We start from the raw sequence: 17,952 nt of genomic DNA, 5'->3' as shown, positions 1-17,952 counted from the left end.
TCACTTGAAAGTATTCATTAAAAACACTCGTTTCCAAAACAAGAACAAATATAATGATTAAAAAGAAGAGACAGAATTACAAACAACCATAAATACATTCATATATATATAGACATCCTAAAAAGTGGCACTATCCTCCCTAACCTTAAAAATCAAATTTTGACCTTAAAAAAAAATATATATATATATATTTATTGCACATTTGACCTATCATTCACATAGATACACCTGTCCAGCAGTAGGGGGCAGAAGAGGCAGTGGTTTCTCTTACTTAGACAACCTTGTCCAAATGAAAAGCTTTTAAAGCTATTTCTACTTTTTTCCTTTGCTTCGTCTCCAAGGGGAGGCTATTCCATAGACAAATGCCTGTATGGAAAAACAGGCTCCTCGCAGTACAAGACAAACTCTGGTTCTGGTATTGTAACTGGTGTTGGCTATAGACCATATCAATGTGGGTTTTTTTCTCCATATAACCTGGGGCACGATCATTTAAGATGTCAAACATGTAATGAAGTTTAAGTTGATCCACTCTGGACTCCAAAGGCAACAAGCCCACCTCCCAGAACTCCTGCACCCCTATGTGGGTCCTAGGGGGGGGGACATTGTGAATAATGTTATCAGGTACAGTGCCTTGCGAAAGTATTCGGCCCCCTTGAACTTTGCGACCTTTTGCCACATTTCAGGCTTCAAACATAAAGATATAAAACTGTATTTTTTTGTGAAGAATCAACAACAAGTGGGACACAATCATGAAGTGGAACGACATTTATTGGATATTTCAAACTTTTTTAACAAATCAAAAACTGAAAAATTGGGCGTGCAAAATTATTCAGCCCCTTTACTTTCAGTGCAGCAAACTCTCTCCAGAAGTTCAGTGAGGATCTCTGAATGATCCAATGTTGACTTAAATGACTAATGATGATACATACAATCCACCTGTGTGTAATCAAGTCTCCGTATAAATGCACCTGCACTGTGATAGTCTCAGACGTCCGTTAAAAGTGCACAGAGCATCATGAAGAACAAGGAACACACCAGGCAGGTCCGAGATACTGTTGTGAAGAAGTTTAAAGCCGGATTTGGATACAAAAAGATTTCCCAAGCTTTAAACATCCCAAGGAGCACTGTGCAAGCGATAATATTGAAATGGAAGGAGTATCAGACCACTGCAAATCTACCAAGACCTGGCCGTCCCTCTAAACTTTCAGCTCATACAAGGAGAAGACTGATCAGAGACGCAGCCAAGAGGCCCATGATCACTCTGGATGAACTGCAGAGATCTACAGCTGAGGTGGGAGACTCTGTCCATAGGACAACAATCAGTCGTATATTGCACAAATCTGGCCTTTATGGAAGAGTGGCAAGAAGAAAGCCATTTCTTAAAGATATCCATAAAAAGTGTCGTTTAAAGTTTGCCACAAGCCACCTGGGAGACACACCAAACATGTGGAAGAAGGTGCTCTGGTCAGATGAAACCAAAATTGAACTTTTTGGCAACAATGCAAAACGTTATGTTTGGCGTAAAAGCAACACAGCTGAACACACCATCCCCACTGTCAAACATGGTGGTGGCAGCATCATGGTTTGGGCCTGCTTTTCTTCAGCAGGGACAGGGAAGATGGTTAAAATTGATGGGAAGATGGATGGAGCCAAATACAGGACCATTCTGGAAGAAAACCTGATGGAGTCTGCAAAAGACCTGAGACTGGGACGGAGATTTGTCTTCCAACAAGACAATGATCCAAAACATAAAGCAAAATCTACAATGGAATGGTTCAAAAATAAACATATCCAGGTGTTAGAATGGCCAAGTCAAAGTCCAGACCTGAATCCAATCGAGAATCTGTGGAAAGAACTGAAAACTGCTGTTCACAAATGCTCTCCATCCAACCTCACTGAACTCGAGCTGTTTTGCAAGGAGGAATGGGAAAAAATGTCAGTCTCTCGATGTGCAAAACTGATAGAGACATACCCCAAGTGACTTGCAGCTGTAATCGCAGCAAAAGGTGGCGCTACAAAGTATTAACTTAAGGGGGCTGAATAATTTTGCACGCCCAATTTTTCAGTTTTTGATTTGTTAAAAAAGTTTGAAATATCCAATAAATGTCGTTCCACTTCATGATTGTGTCCCACTTGTTGTTGATTCTTCACAAAAAAATACAGTTTTATATCTTTATGTTTGAAGCCTGAAATGTGGCAAAAGGTCGCAAAGTTCAAGGGGGCCGAATACTTTCGCAAGGCACTGTATATGCTCATGACCTGGATTCTCTTGTTCAGTTGTTTTGACAGCCCACTATACCAAGCAGAGTAGGCATAATCAAAATGACACCGAATCATGGTTGAGACAAGCAGTTTCTTAACTTTGGATGATAAAATATCTAGTGTTACGATAACAAAAACTTTTCAATTTGTTCTGTCATTTTAGAAATATATATTTTTTTAGGAGCATTCATGTCTCCAATCATGTCTCCAATCATGTCTCCAATCATGTCTCCAATCATGTCTCCAATCATGTCTCCAATCATGTCTCCAGAAAGGAAGGGATTGATCTAGGGACACACCAAGATAAGATACACTTGTTTTCAATTCAATCTCCTTGCCTGCACAGTTCACTTTTATCTTGTCAACCTTTAAGCAATCTGCATTCTGTTCCAAAGAAAATAGACACGTTTTTTCGTAAATATATAGTGACAAATTTGGTTGACTGACAACAATCTCTAAAAACAAAACTACAATTCCTTACTCGGGGTCTCCTCTATGTGAACTGTATCCTTCCCTGATATCAGTATACGGCTGAATCATCAGCATAAAGCAACAGTTTGCACTTTACTGTATCTGGTATATCATTAACGTATATAAGAAATTAGAGTGGCCCTAAAATGGATCCCTGCGGTACTCCACGGGATATTTCTTTGGCCTCTGAAAGAACATCTTATCTGTTCTGTTGGTTCTGATAGGTCAGAGAGTGAGACTGGGAACAACCAGCAGGGAAGTCCTGTATGGCCAAACTTTGGAAAGTTAAATGAGAAGGTGATGAAACGCAAACTTTGGCGAGTTGGAATTGAGCTAGACTGGCAGTACAGGTCCAATGCCGAAAGGGAAGCACCGTGAGACCCAACCCACTGCCAAAAGGGAGGCACAGTGAGACCCGACCCACTGCCGAAAGGGAAGCACTGTGAGACCCAACAGTGCAATGAGGGACTGAGGGAGATTACAGAAACGATTGGAGTTGATATGCAGCAATTGTCAAATGGTGGAGAATGTCTGCTTCAATACCGTAACCTGTTTGGGCTAGGGGGCAGCATTTTCACGTTTGGATGAAGAGCGTGCCCAGAGTAAACTGCCTGCTACCTAGTCCCAGTTGCTAATATATGCATATTATTAGTAGATTTGGATAGAAAACACTCTGAAGTTTCTAAAACTGTTTGAATGATGTCTGTGAGTATAACAGAACTCATATGGCAGGCGAAAACCTGAGAACAATCCAAACAGGAAGTGGGAAAACTGAGGTTTGTCGTTTTTCAACTCTTGGCCTATCGAATACACAGTGTCTATGGGGTCATTTTGCACTTCCTCGGCTTCCACTAGATGTCAACAGTCTTTAGAACCTTGTTTGAGGCTTCTACTGTGAAGTGGGGCAGAATGAGAGGGGAATGAGTCAGGTGTCTGGCAGAGAGCCACGAGCTCGTGACGCACGGTCATGTGAAAGTTACCTCGCGTTCCATTGCTTTTCTACAGACAAAGGAATTCTCCGGTTGGAACATTATTGAAGATTTATGATGAAAACATTCTAAAGAATGATTTGACCTGGGATTCCTGGGAGTGCATTCTGATGAAGATCATCAAAGGTAAGTGAATATTTATAATGCTATTTCTGACTTCTGTTGACTCTAACATGGCAGATATCTTTTTGGGTTGTGTTGGTCTCTGAGCGCCATACTCAGATTATTGCACGGTTTGCTTTTTCCGTAAATTTAAATCTGACAAAGCGGTTACATTAAGGAGAAGTAGCTCTTTAATTCTGTGAATAACACTTGTATCGTTTATCAATGTTTATTATGAGTATTTCTGTAAATTGACGTGGCTCTGTGCAAATTCACTGGATGTTTTTGGAGGCAAAGCCAAATATAAACTGAGGTTTTTGGACATAAATATGAACTTGATCGAACAAAACAGACATGCATTGTGTAACATGTTGTCCCGGGAGTGTCATCTGATGAAGAATATCAAAGGTTAGTGATTCATTTTATCTCTATTTCTGCTTTTTGTGACTCCTCTCTTTGGTTGGAAAATCGCTGTATGCTTTCTGTGACTAGTTGCTGACCTAACATAATGATATGTTCTGCTTTCGCCGAAAAGCTTTTTTGAAATCGGACACTGTCGTTGGATTAACGAGAATTGTATCTTTAAAATGGTGTCTAATCCTTGTATGTTTGAGAAATTTGAATTATGAGAGTTCTGTTGATTGAATTTGGTGCCCTGCAATTTCATTGGCTGTTGGCGCTAGCGGAACCCCGTGCCTAGACAGGATAACGGCATATCTAGAACCAGACTACAACATGCCATGTGGAAAAACCATGAGGACAGCAGTAAGTACCATTGTTGCTGAGTGGGTGGGGACAGCAGTAAGTACCATTGTTGCTGAGTGGGTGGGGACAGCAGTAAGTACCATTGAGTGGGTGGGGACAGCAGTAGGGGTTCCACTAGATACCACAGCCAAGAAGTCAAAACTGGCTTTATTGTAAAAAAAACAAATCACGAAAACAAAAAGTATATTTTTGGTGTTATTTTAAGGTGAGGCATAAGGTTATCAGTGTGGTTAAGATTAGGTTTAAAATCATTAATTGTAGAAATAGGTTTTCTGACTTTGTGGCTGTGGTAACTAGTGAGGACCGGTAGGTAGGTTGGCAGGACAGGAGTAGACTAACTGCTAGGGGGCAGTGCAGTTCATACAAGGAACCATATTTGGATTGTGAAGTCATTTTTAAAAAACATTTAAAACCATTAAAAATAATAATAATATTAACAATTGTTTTACATTTGTCACATTCCTAGTTCATTAGGCACCAAACAGAAGACCATGCACTGGAACGTCTGCTACAGTCTACAAAGTTGCCCGTTTCACTCGGCATCAGACGGTTTTATTCCGTTTCGTTCCTAGTGAACACAGCCCACAAGTTAACGATAACAATAGATCAACCAGGTTCTAGAGTAACATAAAACCTTAAGCAGAAGTCTCACAACGGCAATGGGTCACAGAGCAATGGGTCACAGTGGTCATAAATCAGACCCTGGTCAACAGGGGGTGAAATCATGAATCAGACCCTGGTCATCCGGGGGTGAAATCATGAATTTGACCCTGGTCATCAGGGAGTGAAATCATGAATCAGACCCTGGTCATCAGGGGGTGAAATCATGAATCAGACCCTGGTCATCCGGGGGTGAAATCATGAATTTGACCCTGGTCATCAGGGAGTGAAATCATGAATCAGACCCTGGTCATCAAGGGGTGAAATCACGAATCAGATCCTGGTCATCAGGGGGTGAAATCACGAATCAGATCCTGGTCATCAGGGGGTGAAATCACAAATCAGACCCTGGTCATCAGGGGGTGAAATCACGAATCAGACCCTGGTCATCAGGGGGTGAAATCACGAATCAGACCCAGGTCATCAGGGGGTGAAATCACGAATTAGACCCTGGTCATCAGGGGGTGAAATCACGAATCAGACCCTGGTCATCAGGGGGTGAAATCACGAATCAGACCCTGGTCATCAGGGGGTGAAATCACGAATCAGACCCTGGTCATCAGGGGGTGAAATCACAAATCTGACCCTGGTCATCAGGGGGTGAAATCACAAATCTGACCCTGGTCATCAGGGGGTGAAATCACGAATCAGACCCTGGTCATCAGGGGGTGAAATCACGAATCAGACCCTGGTCATCAGGGGGTGAAATCACGAATCAGACCCTGGTCATCAGGGGGTGAAATCACGAATGTGACTCTGGTCATCAGGGGGTGAAATCACAAAACAGACCTTGCCACAAAGGGTGGTGGGTTACAAACTGTCCTCATCCAACCCTGGCCACAAAGGGTGGTGGGGTACAACCTGTCCTCATCCAACCCTGGCCACAAAGGGTGGTGGGGTACAACCTGTACTCATTCAACCCTGGCCACAAAGGGTGGTGGGGTACAACCTGTCCTCATCCAACCCTGACCACAAAGGGTGGTGGGGTACAACCTGTCCTCATCCAACCCTGGCCACAAAGGGTGGTGGGGTACAACCTGTCCTCATCCAACCCTGACCACAAAGGGTGGTGGGGTACAACCTGTCCTCATCCAACCCTGGATGGGTGGTGGGGTACAACCTGTGCTCATCCAACCGTGACCACAAAGGGTGGTGGGGTACAACCTGTCCTCATCCAACCCTGACCACAAAGGGTGGTGGGGTACAACCTGTCCTCATCCAACCCTGACCACAAAGGGTGGTGGGGTACAACCTGTCCTCATCCAACCCTGGATGGGTGGTGGGGTACAACCTGTCCTCATCCAACCCTGACCACAAAGGGTGGTAGGGTACAACCTGTCCTCATCCAACCATGGATGGGTGGTGGGGTACAACCTGTCCTCATCCAACCCTGGCCACCAAGGGTGATGGGGTACAACCTGTCCTCATCCAATCCTGGATGGGTGGTGGGGTACAACCTGTCCTCATCCAACCCTGGCCACCAAGGGTGATGGGGCACAACCTGTCCTCATCCAACCCTGGATGGGTGGTGGGGTACAACCTGTCCTCATCCAAACCTGGCCACAAAGGGTGGTGGGGTACAACCTGTCCTCATCCAATCCTGGATGGGTGGTGGGGTACAACCTGTCCTCATCCAACCCTGGATGGGTGGTGGGGTACAACCTGTCCTCATCCAATCCTGGATGGCCTGTCCTCATCCAACCCTGGCCACCAAGGGTGGTGGGGTACAACCTGTCCTCATCCAACCCTGGCCACCAAGGGTGGTGAGGTACAACCTGTCCTCATCCAACCCTGGTCACCAAGGGTGGTGGGTACAACCTGTCCTCATCCAATCCTGGTCACCAAGGGTGGTGGGGTACAACCTGTCCTCATCCAATCCTGGATGGGTGGTGGGGTACAACCTGTCCTCATCCAACCCTGGCCACCAAGGGTGGTGGGGTACAACCTGTCCTCATCCAACCCTGACCACAAAGGGTGGTGGGGTACAACCTGTCCTCATCCAACCCTGGCCACAAAGGGTGGTGGGTACAACCTGTCCTCATCCAACCCTGGTCACCAAGGGTGGTGGGGTACAACCTGTCCTCATCCAATCCTGGTCACAAAGGGTGGTGGGGTACAACCTGTCCTCATCCAATCCTGGATGGGTGGTGGGGTACAACCTGTCCTCATCCAACTCTGGCCACCAAGGGTGGTGGGGTACAACCTGTCCTTATCCAACCCTGGTCACCAAGGGTGGTGGGGTAACACCTGTCCTCATCCAATCCTGGTCACCAAGGGTGGTGGGGTACAACCTGTCCTCATCCAATCCTGGATGGGTGGTGGGGTACAACCTGTCCTCATCCAACCCTGGCCACCAAGGGTGGTGGGGTACAACCTGTCCTCATCCAACCCTGACCACAAAGGGTGGTGGGGTACAACCTGTCCTCATCCAACCCTGGCCACCAAGGGTGGTGGGGTACAACCTGTCCTCATTCAACCCTGACCACAAAGGGTGGTGGGGTACAACCTGTCCTCATCCAACCCTGGCCACAAAGGGTGGTGGGTACAACCTGTCCTCATCCAACCCTGGTCACCAAGGGTGGTGGGGTACAACCTGTCCTCATCCAATCCTGGTCACAAAGGGTGGTGGGGTACAACCTGTCCTCATCCAATCCTGGATGGGTGGTGGGGTACAACCTGTCCTCATCCAACCCTGGCCACCAAGGGTGGTGGGGTACAACCTGTCCTCATTCAACCCTGACCACAAAGGGTGGTGGGGTACAACCTGTCCTCATCCAACCCTGGCCACAAAGGGTGGTGGGTACAACCTGTCCTCATCCAACCCTGGTCACCAAGGGTGGTGGGGTACAACCTGTCCTCATCCAATCCTGGTCACAAAGGGTGGTGGGGTACAACCTGTCCTCATCCAATCCTGGATGGGTGGTGGGGTACAACCTGTCCTCATCCAACCTGGCCACCAAGGGTGGTGGGGTACAACCTGTCCTCATCCAACCCTGGTCACCAAGGGTGGTGGGGTACAACCTGTCCTCATCCAACCCTGACCACAAAGGGTGGTGGGGTACAACCTGTCCTCATCCAACCCTGGATGGGTGGTGGGGTACAACCTGTGCTCATCCAACCCTGACCACAAAGGGTGGTGGGGTACAACCTGTCCTCATCCAACCCTGACCACAAAGGGTGGTGGGGTACAACCTGTCCTCATCCAACCCTGACCACAAAGGGTGGTGGGGTACAACCTGTCCTCATCCAACCCTGACCACAAAGGGTGGTGGGGTACAACCTGTCCTCATCCAACCCTGGATGGGTGGTGGGGTACAACCTGTCCTCATCCAACCCTGACCACAAAGGGTGGTAGGGTACAACCTGTCCTCATCCAACCATGGATGGGTGGTGGGGTACAACCTGTCCTCATCCAACCCTGGCCACCAAGGGTGATGGGGTACAACCTGTCCTCATCCAATCCTGGATGGGTGGTAGGGTACAACCTGTCCTCATCCAACCCTGGCCACCAAGGGTGATGGGGCACAACCTGTCCTCATCCAACCCTGGATGGGTGGTGGGGTACAACCTGTCCTCATCCAACCCTGGCCACAAAGCGTGGTGGGGTACAACCTGTCCTCATCCAATCCTGGATGGGTGGTGGGGTACAACCTGTCCTCATCCAACCCTGGATGGGTGGTGGGGTACAACCTGTCCTCATCCAATCCTGGATGGGTGGTGGGGTACAACCTGTCCTCATCCAACCCTGGCCACCAAGGGTGGTGGGGTACAACCTGTCCTCATCCAACCCTGGCCACCAAGGGTGGTGGGGTACAACCTGTCCTCATCCAACCATGACCACAAAGGGTGGTGGGGTACAACCTGTCCTCATCCAACCCTGGCCACAAAGGGTGGTGGGTACAACCTGTCCTCATCCAACCCTGGTCACCAAGGGTGGTGGGGTACAACCTGTCCTCATCCAATCCTGGTCACAAAGGGTGGTGGGGTACAACCTGTCCTCATCCAATCCTGGATGGGTGGTGGGGTACAACCTGTCCTCATCCAACCCTGGCCATCAAGGGTGGTGGGGTACAACCTGTCCTCATCCAACCCTGGTCACCAAGGGTGGTGGGGTACAACCTGTCCTCATCCAATCCTGGTCACCAAGGGTGGTGGGGTACAACCTGTCCTCATCCAATCCTGGATGGGTGGTGGGGTACAACCTGTCCTCATCCAACCCTGGCCACCAAGGGTTGTGGGGTACAACCTGTCCTCATCCAACCCTGACCACAAAGGGTGGTGGGGTACAACCTGTCCTCATCCAACCCTGGCCACCAAGGGTGGTGGGGTACAACCTGTCCTCATCCAACCCTGACCACAAAGGGTGGTAGGTACAACCTGTCCTCATCCAACCCTGGCCACAAAGGGTGGTGGGTACAACCTGTCCTCATCCAACCCTGGTCACCAAGGGTGGTGGGGTACAACCTGTCCTCATCCAATCCTGGTCACAAAGGGTGGTGGGGTACAACCTGTCCTCATCCAATCCTGGATGGGTGGTGGGGTACAACCTGTCCTCATCCAACCCTGGCCACCAAGGGTGGTGGGGTACAACCTGTCCTCATCCAACCCTGGTCACCAAGGGTGGTGGGGTACAACCTGTCCTCATCCAATCCTGGTCACCAAGGGTGGTGGGGTACAACCTGTCCTCATCCAATCCTGGATGGGTGGTGGGGTACAACCTGTCCTCATCCAACCCTGGCCACCAAGGGTGGTGGGGTACAACCTGTCCTCATCCAACCCTGACCACAAAGGGTGGTGGGGTACAACCTGTCCTCATCCAACCCTGGCCACAAAGGGTGGTGGGTACAACCTGTCCTCATCCAACCCTGGTCACCAAGGGTGGTGGGGTACAACCTGTCCTCATCCAATCCTGGTCACAAAGGGTGGTGGGGTACAACCTGTCCTCATCCAATCCTGGATGGGTGGTGGGGTACAACCTGTCCTCATCCAACCCTGGCCACCAAGGGTGGTGGGGTACAACCTGTCCTCATCCAACCCTGGCCACAAAGGGTGGTGGGTACAACCTGTCCTCATCCAACCCTGGTCACCAAGGGTGGTGGGGTACAACCTGTCCTCATCCAACCCTGGTCACCAAGGGTGGTGGGGTACAACCTGTCCTCATCCAACCCTGGTCACCAAGGGTGGTGGGGTACAACCTGTCCTCATCCAATCCTGGATGGGTGGTGGGGTACAACCTGTCCTCATCCAACCCTGGCCACAAAGGGTGATGGGGTACAACCTGTCCTCATCCAATCCTGGATGGGTGGTGGGGTACAACCTGTCCTCATCCAACCCTGTCCACAAAGGGTGGTGGGGTACAACCTGTCCTCATCCAACCCTGGCCGCCAAGGGTGGTGGGGTACAACCTGTCCTCATCCAACCCTGTCCACAATGGTGGTGGGGTACAACCTGTCCTCATCCAACCCTGGCCACAAAGGGTGGTGGGGTACATTCTGTGATAATGATATACCAGCCTGGCATCAGTATGTGATCCTCCACTCAGTGTGTATTCAGCGGGCAGGAATGCCGAGTTGCACTTCTCTTTCAAACACAGCGGCACAATAGAAAGACCTGACCTCTGCTAGACCTCTGGATGCCCTGGGTTCACATCAACTAAACCCCATACTTTTAAATGAACTTGTAAGTGTTCACTTGTTCCTGATCTTTTCTCTCTGATTAGCAGCACTGTTGCTATGGAAACAACGCAGGGAGTCCCAGGAAGAGTCTAGTGAAAAGATTACAGGCTAGACGGAGTTGGTATGCTGCAATAGAAGGGAGAGATAATACACTGCAGTTGAAAGAGAACAGGCAATCACATGGCTGGAGTCTGATTCATTAATCTAGATGAGATGATCAAGTGACAATACACATTTAAATGACCGGCCCACTGGAAAGGCTTTTTAGGGCTCTGTAAGTTACACCTCTTTACAGGTGGGCTCTTCATGATATTATCAAAACTTCCTATCTGAGAAATAGGGCTAAACTTTACCTATGAAAAAACACCAGTTTAACATTTGACCAATTCTAAAGAGCTTGTTGTTCACTAGATTAACGCTTCAGTTCAATTCCAGTTTTTTGTTTTGTTTAAAGATCACATATTTCATAGAATGAACACAGGACACATCAGCAGGACAACTAAATCCACGTGGATTGAACAGTAGGGAGAATGCTAACTCCATAGTGGTGTTGATGGTCTTTAACCAGAGAGCTAAGTGAGTCAGGAGTCAAGTCCCTGACCTCACAAAGGTTTATGTCTGTCCCACGAGGGCAATGTTTGATTTGCCAAATTGGTCATGGAAGAAGGTGATCGGTTGAGGTCGGCACCGCCTCCCCAAAAACACACCCCCTGTCCAAATTGGTCATGGAAGAAAGTGATGGGTTGTGGTCGGCACCGCCTCCCAAAAACAAACCCCCTGTCCAAATTGGTCATGGAAGAAGGTGATAGGTTGTGGTCGGCACCGCCTCCCAAAAACACATCCCCTGTCCAAATTGGTCATGGAAGAAGGTGATAGGTTGTGGTCGGCACCGCCTCCCAAAAACACACCCCCTGTCCAAATTGGTCATGGAAGAAGGTGATAGGTTGTGGTCGGCACCACCTCCCCAAAACACACCCCCTGTACATCACAAGCCACAGCTAAATTAAGAACAGGCCCAACTCACAGGCCATGTGACCGACCACCACAAGACCAGAGTTCACGGTCATATTCACTAGGCACCAAAACAGAGAGGGACTCAACTCACTACCTCAACTTGTCCAATAAGGGGGAGAAAAGAAAAAACTCTCATTTTATTTTTTCCATTGCAAAATGTTTTTTGCTACAGTTAAACACTAATGAATAGGACCGAGAGTTCACCTCCCTCTATCCCTCAGGTCGGCTGACTACCACAGCAGCGTGGCCCAGTTTCTATGCCTCTATATGTTGCTATTATCTATCCTCACAGCTTATGAAAAGCTGTAATTACCAAATCAAATCAGTCTCATCACTGGCTACTGGCCCAAGGCTCCTTACCCGAGTGCTATAACATGGGAGATATTAATGATTTGATTTATTTCACAAGCTTCCCACAATCATTTGGGTGTATTTTGGCCCATTCCTCCTGACAGAGCTGGTGTAACTGAGTCAGGTTTGTAGGCCTCCATGCTCGCACACGCTTTTTCAGTTCTGCCCACAAATTTTCTATAGGATTGAGGTCAGGGCTTTGTGATGGCCACTCCAATACCTTGACTTAGTTGTCTTTAGGTCATTTTGCCACAACTTTGGAAGTATGCTTGGTGTCATTGTCCATTTGGAAGACCTATTTGCAACCGAGCTTTAACCTCCTGACTGATGTCTTGAGATGTTGCTTCAATATATCCACATAATTTCCCCTTCCTCATGATGCCATCTATTTTGTGAAGTGCACCAGTCCCTCCTGCAGCAAAGCACCCCCACAACATGATGCTGCTACCCCCGTGCTTCACGGTTGGGATGGTGTTCTTCGGCTTGCAAGCCTCCCCCTTTTTCCTCCAAACATAACGATGGTCATTATGGCCAAACAGTTCTATTTTGCTCTCATCAGACCAGAGGACATTCTCCAAAAGTACGATCTTTGTCCCCATGTGCAGTTGCAAACCGTAGTCTGGCTTATTTATGGCGGTTTTGGAGCAGTGGCTTCTTCCTTGCTGAGCGGCCTTTCAGGTTATGTCGATATAGGACTCGTTTTACTGTGGATATAGAACCTTTTCTACCGTTTCCTCCAGCATCTTCACAAGGTCCTTTGCTGTTGTTCTGGGATTGATTTGCACTTTTCGCACCAAAGTACATTCATCTCTAGGAGACAGAACGCGTCTCCTTCCTGAGCGGTATGATGGCTGCGTGGTCCCATGGTGTTTATACTTGTGTACTATTGTTTGTACAGATTAATGTGGTACCTTCAGGCGTTTGGAGATTGCTCCCAAGGACGAACCAGACTTGTGGAGGTCTACAATTTTTTTTCTGATGTCTTGGCTGATTTCTTTGATTTTCCCAAAGAGGCACTGAGTTTGAAGGTATGCCTTGAAAAACATCCACAGATACACCTCCAATTGACTCAAATTATGTCAATTAGCCTATCAGAGGCGTCTAAAGCCATGACATCGTCTTCTGGAATTTTCCATTGCTGTTTAAAGGCCCACTCAACTTAGTGTATGTAAACTTCTGATCCACTGGAATTGTGATACAGTGAATTATAAGTGAAATAATCTGTCTGTAAACAATTGTTGGAAAAATGACTTGTGTCAATGCACAAAAGTCGATGTCCTAACCGACTTGCCAAAACTATAGTTTGTGAACAAGAAATTTGTGGAGTGGTTGAAAAAAAAAACGAGTTTTAATGACTCCTACATAAATATATGTAAACGTCTGACTTCAACTGTACATATGAGATGAGTAATGTGACATATGTAAACATGATTAAAGTGTTCCATTTATTAAAGTGGCCAGTGATTTCAAGTCTGTAGGTAAGACGGCAGCCTCTCTCGTCTCCCTGCGCTAGTTATGCTGTAACCTACATCGACTTATGTTTTTAATGATATATTCCAACATGGGGATATTTGTTATACTGCTACATCGATGTCTTAAATCGTATGATAATTCGGGCTTTGTAAGCACCACAGTTGAGTATGTGTGCATATGCCCGGGTGGTCCGCTGTAAACTTTTTAAAAAAAAATGTTTTTGCTGTACACTGAGGCTTTAAAAATGTGCTATAAAGAAGTTCGGACTTGTGTCAACCCCACCTCTATTCTACAGTATGTTGGCATATAGGCTATGCGTATCAAATGATGTCAATTAGCCTATCAGAGGCTTCTAAAGCAGTGATTTCTAAAACGCTATGGGATTCATCAGCACCTTGGAGAGCGCTGTCCATTTCACCACCATAGATAATACGTGATTTGGCTGTTTAATCCGGTACCTCAGAGCACCCGGGGCTAGCGCTCACTGTGTGTTCCCGGCACCTCCCAATTCACAAATTAACCACTGTCAACAACCATCTGTCATTTAAATTAAAAACAGGTCGAGCCTGTTGACAGACAGAGAGAGAAAGACAGAGACAAACACAGACAGACAGAGACAGACAGAGAGAGAGACAGACAGAGACAGACAGACAGAGAGAGACAGACAGACAGACAGAGACAGACAGAGACAGAGAGAATGAGAGACAGAGCAAGAGAGAGAGACAGACAGAGACACAGAGAGAGCTAATCCTAGCTAGTTAGCATGAAAACAAATGTAATTTAGCTAACTGCCCTCCTCACCAACCATCCGTCACTGCCGAGTTCATGGAATATTACCTGAGCGGTACCTTCGTCCTTCATTTTTCAATTTAAATAAATTATATTAACAATAATTTTGACTCCTGCCATCTGTAACAGATAACGTTAGCCATCCGTAACATTAACAGTCTAAAAAAAAGTCTAAATTGTTATCCGTTTTAAATGACCGTGTATATTAGCTAACGTTAGTTGTGGGACGAAGCTACCTGAGATACTGTTGCTAGCATGCTAACTTGCTAGCTCACCTTCATCAGTTTGTGCGCTATCGACGAAATATGGTTTATTTTGGGTTGGATAAATGTAGCTAACTAGTTAACTAGCTACATTCGTTAGCTAAACCAGATGGTATTGCAAACGCCACTTTAGTCAGTTAGCTAGCTAGCTGTAACTACGTTACGTGATAAAACACCGGCTGGCTCCCGTTACCTAACCACCGGCTGCTCGGGGAAACCGGAGAAACTCCTACCACCAAGCTAGCTAACTAATCACTCAAAAAAAATTAACTTGTACTTTAGCTGAATACAATATCACTCGAATTACCTTTAAAAAATATGAGCTCCTCTTGAAAATAACGTGGTTGTTGTTTTTTTAAATATCCAGAAACAGGAAACCAGCAGTCAGGAGAGAAACGCTGCTGTGAACGAGATCAGCTGCGTCAACTACTGAGGTTCACTGTCCCGCCCCAAGATGCTGTCTATCTACAGACAAACTCATTTAGATTGAGTTGGCTATGCACTTCAAAAGAGATGACCGCTTCTTTATATATATATATATATATATATATATTATATCATATCACCGTTTGTCTTGGTGAAACTATTCCAAGTAGCCATTAGTAAAGGTTAAGTGGTGCACGTCTAGAATTGGTCCAAAATGCGCTAAATGACATTGAGCGTAGCACGGATGATGATGCGCAACTTCGATGATGCAATATCAACAAATCATTGCGATGTTGTTGGTCACATTTCGACGTGTTCATATGTGCGTAAATACCTTCATGCCCTACTGCCTATTTGTTTCCTGTTTTGTTGTATTTAAAAAAGCTTTTTTTTTTGTTTTGTTTTTAAATTATGTTAAATTCATCATAATCAATAGGAAACGTGTCAAGGTGTGAGGTTCATGATTTGAATAGCTTAGTCTTCATTTTGCATGTTGAAAAGAAATCCTATCAAATCAATTAAATATATGTTTCGGTTATCTTTAAAGATCAATATGATTTATTTTTTTTCACTCCTCAACTGGCTTTGCTCTTTCAAAGACAGAAATTGACCAATATCCAGCCCTACTTGTTGACACAATCGTTACCTAACATAGTCTACGTGTGTTTGAACAGCAGCTGCGCCCTGGGACATTCAGCAAAACACAGTGGTTTCAGGCTTAGTGAACGGTGACTAATCAGGGGGTCAATATAAATAGTCTGGTAGAGAACAATCTTCACCTCGCTACTGTATATAACCTCTCTACTGTATATAACCTCTCTACTGTATATAACCTCTCTACTGTATATAACCTCTCTAGTGTATAACCTCTCTACTGTATATAACTTCTCTACTGTATATAGCCTCTCTACTGTATATAGCCTCTCTACTGTATATAGCCTCTCTACTGTATATAATCTCTCTACTATATATAGCCTCTCTACTGTATATAGCCTCCCTACTGTATAAAGCCTCTCTACTGTATATAACCTCGCTACTGTATATAGCCTCTCTACTCTATATAGCCTCTCTACTGTATATAGTATCTCTGAAATGCTGAATACAACAGGTGTAGTAGACCTCACAGTGAAATGCTGAATACAACAGGTGTAGTAGACCTCACAGTGAAATGCTGAATACAACAGGTGTAGTAGACCTTACAGTGAAATGCTGAATACAACAGGTGTAGTAGACCTTGCAGTGAAATGCCGAATACAACAGGTGTAGTAGACCTTACAGTGAAATGCTGAATACAACAGGTGTAGTGGACCTCACAGTGAAATGCTGAATACAACAGGTGTAGTAGACCTTACAGTGAAATGCTGAATACAACAGGTGTAGTAGACCTTACAGTGAAATGCTGAATACAATCCCCTAACCAACAATGCAGTTTAAGAAATAGAGTTAAGAAAATATTTACTAAATAAACTAAAGTAAAAAATAGAATAAAACTGTACACAATAAAATAACAATAATGAGGCAGGGGAGGCTATATACAGGGTATTACGGTACAGAGTCAATGTGGAGACTATATACAGGGGGTACCGGTACAGAGTCAATGTGGAGGCTATATACAGGGGGTACCGGTACAGAGTCAATGTGGAGGTTATATACAGGGGGTACCGGTACAGAGTCAATGTGGAGGCTATATACAGGGGGTACCGGTACAGAGTCAATGTGGAGGCTATATACAGGGGGTACTGGTACAGAGTCAATGTGGAGGCTATATACAGGGGGTACTGGTACAGAGTCAATGTGGAGGCTATATACAGGGGGTACCGGTACAGAGTCAATGTGGAGGCTATATACAGGGGGTACCGGTACAGAGTCAATGTGGAGGCTATATACAGGGGGTACCGGTACAGGGTCAATGTGGAGGCTATATACAGGGGGTACCGGTACAGGGTCAATGTGGAGGCTATATACAGGGGGTACCGGTACAGAGTCAATGTGGAGGCTATATACAGGGGGTACCGGTACAGAGTCAATGTGGAGGCTATATACAGGGGGTACCGGTACAGAGTCAATGTGGAGGCTATATACAGGGGGTACCGGTACAGAGTCAATGTGGAGGCTATATACAGGGTATTACGGTACAGAGTCAATGTGGAGGCTATATACAGGGGGTACTGGTACAGAGTCAATGTGGAGGCTATATACAGGGGCTACTGGTACAGAGTCAATGTGGAGGCTATATACAGGGGATACCGGTACAGAGTCAATGTGGAGGCTATATACAGGGGGTACCGGTACAGAGTCAATGTGGAGGCTATATACAGGGTATTACGGTACAGAGTCAATGTGGAGGCTATATACAGGGGGTACCAGTACAGAGTCAATGTGGAGGCTATATACAGGGGGTACCAGTACAGAGTCAATGTGGAGGCTATATACAGGGTATTACGGTACAGAGTCAATGTGGAGGCTATATACAGGGGGTACTGGTACAGAGTCAATGTGGAGGCTATATACAGGGGCTACTGGTACAGAGTCAATGTGGAGGCTATATACAGGGGGTACCGGTACAGAGTCAATGTGGAGACTATATACAGGGGGTACCAGTACAGAGTCAATGTGGAGGCTATATACAGGGTGTACCGGTACAGAGTCAATGTGGAGGCTATATACAGGGTATTACGGTACAGAGTCAATGTGGAGGCTATATACAGGGTA

At 46.3% G+C, this 17,952-nt stretch overlaps 1 protein-coding gene across 1 annotated transcript in view; it reads right to left on the bottom strand.

The window, feature by feature from the left end:
- The window catches only part of LOC110516215 (ornithine aminotransferase, mitochondrial), a 35,554-nt gene extending 20,114 nt beyond the window's left edge, over window positions 1-15,440 (bottom strand). Inside the window, exon 1 of the mRNA XM_036960322.1 lies at window positions 15,122-15,440. The gene's annotated coding sequence lies outside the window, so the exon portion shown is untranslated. The remainder of the gene's footprint in view (window positions 1-15,121) is intronic.
- Between the last annotated feature and the right edge of the window lie 2,512 nt (window positions 15,441-17,952).

This window comes from Oncorhynchus mykiss, chromosome 23 (assembly GCF_013265735.2).
Source record: "Oncorhynchus mykiss isolate Arlee chromosome 23, USDA_OmykA_1.1, whole genome shotgun sequence".
Lineage (NCBI taxonomy): Eukaryota > Metazoa > Chordata > Actinopteri > Salmoniformes > Salmonidae > Oncorhynchus > Oncorhynchus mykiss.
This window is presented reverse-complemented; position numbering and strand designations above follow the sequence as displayed.